The sequence below is a fragment of the Lytechinus variegatus genome, chromosome 4 (genome assembly GCF_018143015.1).
Source record: "Lytechinus variegatus isolate NC3 chromosome 4, Lvar_3.0, whole genome shotgun sequence".
Classification (NCBI taxonomy): domain Eukaryota; kingdom Metazoa; phylum Echinodermata; class Echinoidea; order Temnopleuroida; family Toxopneustidae; genus Lytechinus; species Lytechinus variegatus.
The window spans coordinates 31,820,318-31,828,137 of NC_054743.1; the positions used below are offsets into that span (position 1 = coordinate 31,820,318).

Below are 7,820 nucleotides of genomic sequence, written 5' to 3' on the forward strand. Positions count from 1 at the left end.
GTTGAATCATGGAAGTAAATGGATGGAGTGATATCGAAATGCAAATTGATTCATGTAGTTTTCAATTTCTAAAGAAGTACAAAAGAATACACAGGTGCACTATAGCCTTTGATGGCCACTTGTGGTGCTGCCAGTTTCATGGGGAAACTGTCTATAGTTGGGTAGGAATCTTTTGTCTATAATCTGCAAGGAAATGGCAATGAAATACATGCCTGACATATCTTATCCCTGCGGCATCAAACATGGCTTTAAATGAAATAAGTGAGTTGACACTCCTTCCTATTTTACCTCCATGGTTCAATCAACCTCCCCCCAAGAGTAGCCAAACATGCAAGGTTAATGGGAGACCAGATAGGTACAAACAAACTTCTGATTCATCTATTCCCTTTCCCTTGCAGAAATACTTGTCAGATTTCAAGTCACGTGATCTAGCATCATTGGAGAGGTTCAAGAATCTGACGGAAGAGGATCTTGACAGTTTAGAGATTACCAACCTGGAGCACAGGGTCAAACTATTGACTGTTGCCAAACTCTTATTAGAACCAATCAAAGGTAGGTCATTTGTGTCTGCCTTTTAGCTTTTAAGAGTTCTACATAACTAAAAAAAAACTTTGATGATATTCTGATATAAAAATTGTGCAATATTGAATATTTGATAATGGTGTTATGATTATTTTGGTATATCGCAGTATGATATGCACATCATGTTTTAACACAATATACCCAAATACTGTAAATTATGAAAAGTTAATCACTATTTACCACAAATGCTGTTGTATTGCTTTAAACTAACTCAGAACTATGTACCTAAATGCCTGCTTTTCATGGACAGGCACCAATGAAAAACCTTCATAATGAATGTATATTTTGAATTGTAGACTTGGTAATGTGATATTATGTCATTAGCAATATTTTTGCTAGAGATTATCAACTGTTATTGAAATCAAATATCGACCAGCACTATTCATGAATGGCTATGAACCTTGAGCATTATGATCAAGTAAGCTGAAATCAGAGCTGCTAACTATTACGATTTTGCCATAATTATATATTTTTTCAACAAAATTACTGCATTAAAGTCTTTCTTCAAAATTTGTGATTTCATGGGGTAACCCAGCCAAGGTCAAAGGTCATTTAGAGGTAAACGTTAGAAAATACAAGGTTTTGGGGTCACAAAATTACAGATTCTCATTCCAAGAGATAAATAAACAGATCTGGGGGGCGTTTCATGAAAGTCCCATTTTATCCGACAGTTACCATAGGAACAGTGCCTCTCAGCCAATCAAAATCATGGAAAGATGTCAGATCTGACAAATTGTTGGATGAAAATATTGATGAAACCCCCTCCAGGTTATGCAGGAATTTACTGTAGTTGTCAGTACCTGTAGAAAAACCACATGGATTTGTCTTGGTCTTTCTTTTTAAAGTTGACTTAGCCTAGTGTGAAGATTTTGATGTTGAACATACTGGTAGATGTTCTTGTTGGCTTTGGGGCTAAATCGTTTATGGTTTCATAAAATTACGTTGTGAATATCTGTCATTTTCAGGTGTTGATGTAAGGACATTATCAAGTAGTGCATTAGGAGAAGGCTCTATACCTCCCCCGATCCCATCCCAAAGGATAGATGACACAGACCTGAGCACTAGTATACATAAACTAAGGATAGCAGCTCGTGATTCTGGATTCTATGCAAGTACAGATGCAGGATTGTGTGGGGACAACTCCCAGTCTCCAGCTCGCAAGCATGGCAAGAACAGCATGAGCAGTCTAGAAATGCTTCGGGAATCGGGGTTGGGGAGCCTGTGTGCGGAAGAGGACGAGGGGCCTTCGCCAGAGGTCAGTGGAGTCCTTGCGCCAGGGTCGAACTGTAATAACTCCAATAATATATCAGGGATTTTGATCCCAGGAGTGGATGGACACTATTTGAGGATGTGCGACCAGTATTCTGGGCTTGACTCCTGGGGCTGGGGCGGTGAGGTCCCAAAGGACAAGCCCCTTAAACCCGGTCAGGACAGACGTCAAGGCAGTGGACCTTCTCCAGAGGCATAGTCAATTCAACAACGGCGCTACTCCTGTCACTGTTGCAGCCATCTCACATACCACCCCTCCGCAGATCCTAGAGAACTATTACGAGTTTCCCTGGATGGACGATCGTAGCCTGCAAATGACGCGGCAGCAACGCTGCTCACCAAAGCATCAAGTGCATTCAAAGCTCACTCAGAGATCCAGTAGTCCCGTGCTTATGAACTACCCTCCAAGAACAGAGCAGAATCAACTCGTCATAGGGGATTCTGGATCGATCCAATGGAAGCGAAGTGCCTCTGTAGATGGCACCGTCACGTGTTCAAACGGATGGTCTAGTACAGTCAATGGGGTCATGCCTTCCCCTCAGCTTCTCCGTGCCGTGGGGCAAACGGATACCTGTCCTGCCCTACTACTTAACAGTCGGAGGCGCAAGTCACGGAGCGTCTCACCCCACAAGAGGCAGAACAATAGAAAAGATACTGTATCACGGGACCCCATGCATGCCTCGCCGACGTTGCCTCTAAAGAAGATGCAGACGGGACTCGGTATGCACAGTCAGTCGTTGGAGAAACTGTTAGATGCGAAGTTGATGGCTGATGGCATTGACATTAGACAAGAACCTTACTCAGACAAGGTAAATAGTACATCATGCAGCTTTCTTGATGAAAATTTATATAATGGTCAGAACTTGAAATGATTCCCTCAAAAAATTATTTTGTCAAACTAGTGCAGTAATGTAGCTTTAAAAAATCCTACAGGCCCTGTGGTATTACAGCAGGTGATCAAAAAATACTTTTTTCAATTATACATGCTTCTGTATTCCACTGTTTTCAGTTAATCCTTACACTAATTCAGTGTAAGATATTAGAGATCAGCTTGTATTGATCATATGCAGGTAAAGATATCTTCCATCCTGCTAAATGCTGTGCAAATAATCTAGGATGATAATTTAGCCATGCTGATTCTGTCCCTGCATAAAATGCAGTTGTCTTTCCTTACTAACATAATTAACTAAAAGGAATATTGTTATTCAGTGGCGTATGCAGGATTTTTGTAAGGGGGGGGGGTTTCAAGCTGAATGAAATGTTGACAACCAAAACATACCCCAAAAGGGTCTTCACCACAAACTGTAGGTCGTTTCTTATCCAAAAAAAAATTCACAAAAAAAAAGGTCTTCAGCAAGAATGTTCAGTCGTTTCGTACCACCCAAAAAAATTGACAAGCCAAAAACAAGGTCTTCAACCAAATTTTAGGGGGGGGGGGGTGAATTTTAGGGGACGGTTTGGGGTATCAAAAAATGAAGGGGGGATTGAAACCCTGTAACCACCCCCTGCATATGCTACTGTTGTTATTTCATTCTTAATTCATGGGGACCCTCAATTACTAGTAGTCTTTTTTTTTAGGCTCGGACATAATCTTCCATAGGCCTTTCCTGTACTGGACTCCTTAGCATACGCACTTTCAATTCCTTTAAAGCACAGTCTGCCCAGCTTCAAGTTTGTTTTAATATTAAAACATAATAATATTTACTATTTGAATGGTTATTATACTTGATGATGCTCATGATCTTGATTGGTTAAAGATGTAACTTTCATTACCCAGGTCCTCGTACTCTGCACTTAGGAGTGATTACTTATTGCTATAAATATTTTTATTAATTTTTTTAAAGTGTGAGACCATCATTATTGCTCAAAGAAACTGAAACCAGATTTAAAATAATTATCACTTTCCAAATAGACTATCACTTTGTCTTCATTGGCCCACATGTGACACCAAAGTTAACTACTTTCCTATTTAATGACACTTATCTATTATCAAACCTACAACTAGTTTGATGTTCATCGAGCATAGATCTATTGAAAATTGCACGCACCTATCAAAGCGTCAGTTTTGGCCGGGACTTTGATTTTCTTTTCCAAGTAGAGCATTTTAAAGCGAATATCATCCAAAATGGTAGATTAGTATCATTAAGACCTCTTTATCCGGCTTCCCTCTGCTATTCGAAGCGTGTTAATCCTCTTTTCCTTTGCGCGTTGAAGGAATGGTCTCCTCATATCATACTTTAATCACATTGATTAATGTCCCACTCAAAGTCTTATTATAATCCTGTTTACCACAGTATAAATTCAATCATAATGAGACAACCCGTTCATATTAGCTGTTGCAAGGGTTTTAATCCAGATAATGTCAGGATTGGCAGACCCAAGTATAAACACTACTTTTTTCATAATTGCTGAAAAAACATCAAAGCCAGGAAGCTACCAGACGACAGACCACTTAAAGTTTTCCTTGAGGTACCTGGTAATGAGGATAATTTCCTAACCAAAAGGCACTCCATGTAGCTCACCAACAGTAGCGTACGCAGGATTTTTGAAAGGGAGGTTTTCAAGTTGACAAGCAAAAAAAAAGGAAGAAAAGGTCTTCACCAAAAATTTGTGACCACCTCCCTGCATACTAAACGGGTTTTGAAAAAAGATAAAGAAAGGGGGGGAGTTGAACCTCTGTAACCCACCCATGCATATGCCACTGCTCACCAAGAGAGAATCTACCCAGGATACCGGAATCCAAAACCCTGCTCTACTTACGGAGCTGCCACGCAGCAACCCTACACCATATTTGCTTTGCCAGTTTGTTGCCACCATCTTGGTTTCAATAGCCTGTTGCATAAGAGCATGAATTGCCATTTTTCTCTCCAATTTTTTTTACCTAGATGGGTTTTTGTGGCATCCCAGCGGCTCTGATCCAGCGCTATGCTGAAGAGGTCCAGATGAGAGTACCGGACGTTGCAGTCTGTCTGGAGGCACTTCGGGTCAAGTCTCTCATTGCAGAAGGTCGATGCTGGGTAAGGGATTGGAGCATGCTGCTATTTTAGAACATGTCATAAATGGGCAAATCCATTGAATGCATACAGCCGACCCTCTCTATATGTGTCCTCAATTCACAAAATTTTATAAATAAGTAAAAATGTGTAAGAATTTGTGGAATGGTTGGTCAATTGTAAACTACATACAAATACCATTTTAAAAACACACCTCATTGGTCTTGACAGTTGCTACAATATGATGCATGTTTATAATAACAATGGCCTAGCTAGACAATCTTTGATCTGTGAATAGAGAATGCAAGTTTAGAATAAAAAAATTTCCTCTTATACCACAACGATCATTAGATTTTCATCCACAATGCCTTTCTTTTTTTCTAGTTTCGTAGTGACACCCTGGCTCACCAGGCTCAGCATGTGATCTATGCAGGACGTGGTTCAACGGTCTGTGATTGGCTGACCTATCTCGGTATGCCCATGTACGTGGACGCCTTCATCGGCGGTGGCTGGGACGAACTGGACATCCTGATGGACATGGAGGAGGAAGACCTGAGGCGGTGTGGAGTGACCGACCCCAAGCACACCAGGAGGCTGAGGACAGCCCTGGAGCACCTGAAGATGACCGCCAAAGTATGATGGCACCTTTCTGGGGTGTAGAGTAGCCTGGTTAGTTTCTATCGCTGCAGTGCCATGGACTATTGAGACGCATATGACGCTTTGCCGGTTGGTGGATGACAAGTGGTGAAGAGAGTTGGGGAAGTGCTCTGTTGGTGTGGTAACCTGAAGGAATGATTGCTATGGGTGACATTGTCATGGGAGCACAGATATACATAAGAATGTGGGGCATCAGGTGGCTACACAAATCATGTGACCTTGTCATATGCACTTGCTTCTTGCTGAGACTGTTCCAGAAGCAAGAGCTGTCAGATAAACCGTAAGAAGCGCATGTAGAGCTTCGGTTTGCACTGCACCAACCTCAGAAGCAGTCTGTTTTAGATGACATCATCCCTGTAGCGAGTCTGGCTTTCTGGAGAACTATGATTTGAATGCTTAAAATCAATCTAATATTGTTTTAAATCACAGATTGCAAGCCTCGCTTTGATAGTTATCTTCAAGATGAAGTCAATGCACTTCTGTATAGTTATTTGAATCTTGCTTATGTGTTAACTAATGAAATAAATTCCAGAATAATATAGATATTTTCAGAATGTATATTGCAAAATCATTCTCGCCCAATGATGGATAATTAAAGCTTTTTATCCTATCGGATCATGGGATGTCCTTGATAACATAAGAAGAGGAACACTTTAATGCAGAGTCGTTGTGTCAAGACTATTTTGGAATATGTTGTAATGACAGGAAATTACATGCTCTCATTTGTTGAAGCCAAGTACTTATACAAGCACATGTATTCAATATGTACGCACTTGAACCTGTTCATGTTTCCTTTTAATCAGATTTTAAAAGTGAAACTTCATGTTGTACAAAGTGGTCAAAGTCACTCCAGTTTTCAATATCACTCTCACATCAAATTTTAATTCCAAAATTTAATGATAATTTCAATGGAATTTCCTTCTTGCAGTTGTGTCATTATAGGTAAAAGAATGCAGTAAAAAGATGAAATTATCCAAGATAAATATTGTCAAACAAAATAAATTCACTATTTTTTGTCTGTAGACTTGAAAATGACTTAAAAGTATTAATGATATTTAAAGAGAAATCAGGATTTGATTTTTTAAAAAATTCATTGCATTTTATTTAATTGTTCAGAATTTCTTGCCTACTTGCCATGTATCATGTCATTATAGAATATATTTTAAATAGGCTTGAAAGGAATGAATTGTATTCATATTTAATGATAGTCACAAATCTGCAACCTATGTTTATCAGTGGACACTTATATGTATTGAGGGAAAATGAATAGGTTATCTATTCAGGGCCACTTGTTACATGGAGTTGTGAATGATCCAGTCAGTCTTAACTATGGAAAGCCAGCAACATCATAATTCTACCTTCAGAATTTTTTTACACATTGTCATGAGGAGCATAATGATTTGTCAAGATAATGATGTATGTTCCAGTATAGATCATTGTTAAAGCACAGCAATTATGTAGATTCAAGCATTTGAAAAAACGTTGGTTGTTGTGGCTTTCTATGGTTGTGTTTGATTGGATCGATTGCAACTCTTCGTGCGATGTGGCCTTGTCAAGTTTTAGAAACGACTGATGTTCAGTTAATGGAGGTTTGGTGCTAGCTACTCAGATTTTATACGGTGTCAAAACAATTCATTAATTTGCTTGCTCTTCCAGGTAGAAATCTTTGTGTTTGTTTTTTTGCTTTAGAGGTAATTGATGTTGTATTATTTTCAAAGAATTTTTAAAGGTCAGAGTTCTAATGTGATGTTTCATGAAAATGATGCCCGAAATTTACTTTCACAGTCTGCACTGTGGTGGGGAAATTATGTATTATCAACAGGGTTTCTGGTTCCTTTTTTTTTTTTACTTCAAAATTCATGGAGATGTTCAGAGGAAAATGTGATTAGAAATGAGAATATACAAGGAGGGATTTCATAAAGCATTTTTTTTTATTTTCTTAAAAAGGGAAAACCATCTTAAGATATGGCGTCGTTGAAGATGCCAACTCACTTTTCAACAAATGTGTTATTAAGGTCTACCTCTTTGAAGCCAACTTTGAACTCATTTATAAAAATTATATTTTGCTTTTGATTTTAAATTGTAACCTCAGTTGCACATCGTGGGAGGTCGCACCTCAAAAACTGAAACCCCTATTCCACAGAGAACAAGACCGCTGAAAGACCTTTGAAAGGCCATGAATTCTGGTTGATCTTTCAGAGGTCTCTCAACGAACCTACAATGGTCTTTGAGGTCTTACACGAGTCCTAACTAATCTTTCAGTGGTCTTCATGGGCTCCAAAACTTTCTGAAACAGTTCAAAACAGTCTTACAACGGTC

General features: G+C 39.1%; 1 pseudogene; it reads left to right on the top strand.

Annotated features, from left to right (window-relative positions):
* The window catches only part of LOC121413848, a 76,633-nt pseudogene extending 68,921 nt beyond the window's left edge, over window positions 1–7,712 (top strand).
* Window positions 7,713–7,820: the final 108 nt, after the last annotated feature.